Source organism: Neopsephotus bourkii, unplaced genomic scaffold, assembly GCF_033783945.1.
Source record: "Neopsephotus bourkii isolate Nb327-2 ecotype Australia unplaced genomic scaffold, CSIRO-AGI_Nbou_v1 NB_908, whole genome shotgun sequence".
Lineage (NCBI taxonomy): Eukaryota > Metazoa > Chordata > Aves > Psittaciformes > Psittacidae > Neopsephotus > Neopsephotus bourkii.
In genome coordinates, this window is record NW_026901402.1 from 218,603 (window position 1) to 224,956 (window position 6,354).

General features: G+C 43.4%; 1 protein-coding gene across 1 annotated transcript in view; it reads right to left on the bottom strand.

Moving 5' to 3' along the window:
- Nucleotides 1–5,959, bottom strand: part of ARHGEF10 (Rho guanine nucleotide exchange factor 10) — a 107,528-nt gene extending 101,569 nt beyond the window's left edge. Inside the window, exon 1 of the mRNA XM_061357532.1 lies at nt 5,699–5,959. The gene's annotated coding sequence lies outside the window, so the exon portion shown is untranslated. The remainder of the gene's footprint in view (nt 1–5,698) is intronic.
- Between the last annotated feature and the right edge of the window lie 395 nt (nt 5,960–6,354).

Sequence of the window (6,354 nt, forward strand, 5' to 3'; positions counted from 1 at the left end):
TGCTCTACAAAAATAACAATTTTCATTTATTTTCTTTTTGTAACACCAAAATATTATGCAAATAAATCAGAAACCAGGTAATGCAGTCATTAAATTATCAATTGAAATAAAAACACCTGCACAAAATAGACTTCAATTTAAAAAAAATGTATAATGTATAAGGGCATTTTTCCATGTAAGCCTAAGTTCAGCATCTAGTCCTAATATTTGCCATCTTCATTCTCCTGTTGATTTGGAAATGATTGAGTAAAACTCTTCCCTCACCTTTTGTAGTCCAAAAATAAAGTTTTAACAACTCAAATTAGTCAGTCTCTGATTTGCAACATTAAATATTATGTACAATAATATTTATTATGTGGTCCTAGAAGGAAACCTAAATAATGGCATCTACTTCTCCATTAACTCATGATCCTGTTTTAGAGGTAGGAAAATAATGTTTATACCATTTCTTGAAGTTTCTGAGATGTATTCTCTAAGGAAAAAAAAAATAAAATTATTTCTGCAATCTTGCTGAAAGCATTTCGAGAACAGAGAGTACATAACAGAAACAAGAGTGAATGTTTGACCTTGAGCTTGTATCCTAATAGCTTGCATTCATGGTTCAGTCCCAAGTAACAAGTATTGTACAGTACAGCAAGTCGCTGAAACAGATTTTCCCAAGATAATGCCCCTATTCAGCACCACATAAGTAGAACAACTTATTTTCTCGTTAACTGCTTCACCCACACATTTGACATTAAGCTTCAGGCTTCCTGACTGAGCAGCGAACATGCAGGACACGGGTCAATGCTGCACAGTTATACATCACTTCCCACACTGAATCCTGCTGATTCAGGCAATTCGGAATAAAGTACGAGTCAAGTTCTTGATCTAAAAACCACACATTTGAAAACATACTTTTCAAACCTTGTTTATCATTACTTGTCATCATTCCCTTAAAAACAAGTTGTACTTTTACATGTCCCTGGCTTCAAAATAATCTGAAGTATTTTGGCACGGATAAAATGCAGATTCTTTACTGTAAGAAAATGTCCAAGTGATTTAAATCTCAATAGGTGCTAATAATGCAGCAGTCGCCTTCCATGGATACGTGACAGATCTTGAGTCTCAAGATTCTGCTCTCTGCAAATCACAGGTGCACAGAACAACACTACTGAGAAAGATGTGAAAACAAAGTATGAAGACAGTTGTATACGTCCATACTGAGAACTTCTGTTTATCTTGCTAATGTACCTCCCCCACCCTTATTATAAAGAGTGCCTCCTTACTATAAAGAGCACCTTCATAATATGCCTGCAGTCTCTGTAAGTAATTCTCAGGCTTCAGTTTACAAATCCCTACTAACTTCCAAGCACCAAGGCTTGCAGCTTTTCCATGCTTTAAACTACTTCTAGATTCAGAAACAAAATTACCAATATTAATTTTTCACTAGCAGGTGTAACACCAAAAAAGACTTTGAATGAATAGGAACATGAGTGGAAAAAATAGCTATAATGAATGTTGATTTTAGCAAAAGGTGGTCTTGGATATGGAAAAAGTCTCACCCACATGTTGCAGAATATATACAAAATGAGACTATCATACCTTTATCACTGAAGCTTCATTTACTGCCCCATCATAACACAGAAAATGTTCAAAAAGTAAGACACATTCAACAATTGCATTCACAGTGTTTAATTTACACTGTAACTCAAAGGAAGTCTCCCTAAGGGACAACTGCAGCAACAGATACTCCATAAGAAACATCCAAGGACAGTAAGGAAATGCACTTGTGGCTGTAAAAGACAACAGGAAGCTGGAATGACAGTTCCAAAATGTCTTATAGCCTCTAGATGTAAAGACAATTCCCCATGAGATCCCTTCTAAAGTTCTAACCTAAAACTGTAAAATAGAAAGACCTTGACACGTTTGTGAGGTGGGCTGATGCCATCCTTACGAAGTTTAACCATGACAAGTGCAAGGTCCTACACCTGGGTCAGAGCAATCCCCGGCACAGCTACAGGCCAGGCAGAGAAGAGATTCAGAGCAGCCCTGCGGAGAAGGACTTGGGGGTGTTGGCTGATGAGAAAATGAACATGAGCCAGCTTCAGTGTGTGCTTGCAGCCCAGAAAGCCAACTGTATCCTGGGCTGCATCAAAAGGAGCGTGACTAGCAGGTCCAAGGAGGTGATCCTGCCCCTCTACTCTGCTCTCTGGAGACCTCACCTGGAGTATTGTGTGCAGTTCTGGTGTCCTCAACATAAAAAGGACACGAATCTGTTGGAACAGGTCTAGAGGAGGGCCACGAGGATGATCAGGGGATTGGAGCACCTCCCATATGAAGATTAGCTGAGAAAGTTGGGGCTGTTCAGCCTGGAGAAGGGAAGGCTGCGTGGAGACCTCATAGCAGCCTTCCAGTATCTGAAGGGGGCTTATAGGGATGCTGTGGATGGACTCTTCATTAGGGACTGTAGTGATAGGACAAGGGGTAACGGGCTCAAACTTAAACAGGGGAAGTTTAGATTGGATATAAGGAAGAAGTTCTTTACTGTAAGGGTGGTGAGGCACTGGAATGGGTTGCCCAGGGAAGCTGTGAATGCTCCATCCTTGGCAGTCTTCAAGGCCAGGTTGGACAGAGCCTTGGGTGACATGGTTTATTGTGAGGTGTCCCTGACCATGGCAAGGGGGGCTGGAACTAGATGATCTTAAGGTCCTTTCCAACCCTAACTATTCTATAAATGATTCTACGTCCCTGCTCATGCAGGTGAACTGGACTAGATGACCTTTGAAGGTCCCTTCTAACCTGAACTATTCTATGATTCCATAATTCAAGAGAAAGCAAAACGTGAATCATAAGCTGCTTTACAGAAGAAGAAAATTATTACTCTACATATGCAAAAATGAACAAAATAGGTATTACACACGGCTCATTTTTCCACCACATACAAAACTGAGAGCAGTGTAGTATTATACATGCATGAACAAACTGACGGCAGCTCTGAACACCGTATACATTTTAACCTGAAAGTCTGAAACAAAACTACTCTTTCTCCTCCTGGATTGCAGAATTTGCTTCCTGGCTTCTTCAGAAATAGACTAAAGTTTATAATTTTTTTACAATGGGTTCTAAAAATAATTTCTACTTTATATAGAATCAGTTAATAGACTTCCTGTTTTACAAATGAGTAATGCACTATTCTCAGATGCATTAAATTCCTCTAACAATTATGAAGTTTGACAATAGCCTTTCAGGTTTTAGACAAGCTTGTTGCCTTTCTTCAGCTACGTAAGGATTCCTAAACAGCTGAAAACCAACCAAAAAAACCCTATAAAATAACCAAGAAAATGCTGCTAAAAAGAGCAACTTGCTGTTATATCTAACATTCAGCCTACTCAAAACTAAGGCTATACCTTACTGAAGACTGGACTCGTCATTAGTGACTGTAGTGACAGGACAAGGGATAAAAGGTTCAAACTCAAACAGGGGAAGTTTAGATTAGATATAAGGAAGGAGCTCTTTACTGTGAGGATGGTGAGCCACTGGAATGGCTTGCCCAAGGAAGGTGCGAATGCTCCATCCCTGGAAGTGCTCAAGGACAGGCTGGATGGAGTCTTGAGTGACATGATTTAGTGCAAGGTGTCCCTGCCCATGGCAGGGGGTTTGGAACTTGATGATCTTAAGGTCCTTTCCAACCCTAACTATTCTACGATTCTATGCAGCTACTAGGTTTAGGATAATCAGAACCTTTTATATTTGACGTATGACTTAAGTAAGTGCTTAAACTTAATATTTCAAGCTGGTGTAAGTCTGTACATTTCCACTGAAGTTAATGGGCCAGAAGGAAATAAACCAAGAAGCTGAGGTACCTTGGTTTCAATTACAATAAAAATCAGAATCTTAATACTATCTATGTAATACTCCAGATTTTTAAAGTTAAATCTCAATAAATGCTACATCTTGTTTCACAGTATTCTACTCTAGGAAACGATTGTCACCGTTTACTGATGAGCAAAACCATATCCCACCTGCTGGGAGTAACCACTTACTACTGAGAAGAGGGCTCCTGTGCATGAGCTTTGAGGGAGGCAACTGCCTCCTCACTACCTGGGTGTGCTCACCACTGACCTGTTGCAGGGAGTAGCACAAGACTTGTGCATTTGGTCTCTATGTCTCAGAGCTGTGAGACCAGCCTGCACACACCCATCACGTAGCACTACACCTCCTCTCTGTATCCTGTTGTGTATGAACTCCCCAAGCCCCAGTCTACAGGATCCTGCCAGGTCATTGCACTCAGCAGGAGCTGACACAGCACATGCCTCAAGCATCTATCTGCTTCCACAATCCCTTCTCCCACCGCATCCACCTGTGTGTATCAGCCATGAAAGCCAGTGCCTGCCCCATCACACGACACTTGCTGCCACTCACATAGTAGGTCATATCTCACATACATCACCACAGGGAAGCTCAGAAACCCATGGACTATATTATAGAAGTCTTGAAATCTCACTGTAAAGCTTTCAGAAATATCAGGTTTTACTGTAGCACCTAAAGAACTACTGTCCATAACCAGACAAACACACGTAACTAGCACATGGGCTACTGAGGCCAAAGGTGGAAAGGAAAGAAAAAGACAAGACGGATTAAACAAAGCAAGTCAGAGAGTTTATCAAGATCAAACAGATCACCCAAGTGAAAAGAATGATGAGCCCATTGAAGAACACAGCTGAACAGCCAGAACCCCTGCCTGAATAATGGGCTTGCAGTTGTAACCACCCAACGAGTCCCATGTTCAGGCAATAAATCTGTGTCTTGAGCACCAACAGAAAATTTGAAAGATGTAATACTTCATTTCTGCTGCAGAACAGGACACTCACTGAGGTTCACTAAGCACGGTAATGGCTTTGGGAAAACATTATTATTGCTTCTTTACAATAACAACAGTCACAAACTAACATACATTGGTACATCCCCACTGTGCTTAGTCAGCAGAAGACAGCTGTTAAACAGTCAATCTTTCTTATTTCCTGACTCATGCAGGAAACCCCTACACCATTTAAGATAGCAGTTAAATTGTACAACTGAAAGAATTAAAGAAGATACTTTCTATGTTGTAATTATACAACTTCAAACCTGCTAGCACAAGATAAAAGCCAGGATCCTTGTAGCTTTGGAAAAAAAAAATTGATTGAACAAATTCTTAAATGAAAGAAGAAGGAATTTAGGATGGACAAGCACCACCTAAAGGCCTTTAAAATAAGCCTTTGCTATGGGCAAATTATTAATAGCTGTTTTTCCAAGCACTCGGTATGGCCTACTGACAAAGCTAAAGCACTGGCCCAGGTGAATGACTGGTCAGCCTTAAAAGCTGCTCTTGCCTTATAACATGGCATCTTTCAAGAGTAACTGTATGGTCCAGGTTCACCACAGGCAACTCTGTAACTCCTCCAACAGTTAAAGCGTTAATTACAAAGAAACCAAGGAAAACTTAAACCCTTCTTTGAAAAAAACAAACAAACAAAAAAAGAACCCACCAAAAAAAAAACAAACCCACAAAAAAAAACCATAAATGACATTTGCTACTGTGCCGACCCCTGTTTCAACAAACCCAGTTTAGTTGCGGATGCCATCTACACAGCTGGTGTTGAACGCAGCTTCTGAGAAAGGGGGTGGAAAGAAACGTCCCCGCGGGAGTTTGGATTTTCAATAGCCTTATCCATACCTGCTGAAGAGGGGAGAGGAGCTGGACCCAGGCAGCTCCCGGTGCCGCGAACACGAAGAGGCAGATACACACAAGAGAAAACCCTGGGGAAGAGACTTCACCAGGGATCAAGAGCTGGAAGTTCGAGAAAAGAGTATAGGCGTTTGCTAACGATCCTGGCAGCCTCGCTCCAGCAGCTCGCCAAGCCGCGTTACACTGGCAAAACCCGCTTAATGATACATCCCAAACCCCGCGCCTCCTCTCCTCCTGCACCCGGCTGGGCTGGGCAGGGCAGCCCCGCCGAGGCACTCGCAGCACCGAACGGGTCAGGCTGGCCCCACCGAGTCAGTCTCGGAGAACCGAACTTCCCGTGACTAACACACACCGGAGCGAGCCCCGGCGCTCCCCGCCGGCTGCAGCCAGCCGCAGAGGGAACGAGCACCCACCTCCTCCGCCGCGAGCAACGCCGACACCGGGAGCTCCGAGGCCGCCACCCGGCCCCCTCCGCCCCGCCGGGGCTCCAGCGGCTCCCCCGCTCCTGGACACGTCACCCACCCCACCCGCGGGCCGCTGCCGAGCGCAGCTGCTGAGTCCCGGCGGAGACCCGCCCGCTGCCGCCGCCGCCGCCGCTGTTACCGCCTTCCCGGGCAGCCGCCGCCGCCATTGGGTCAGCGGGG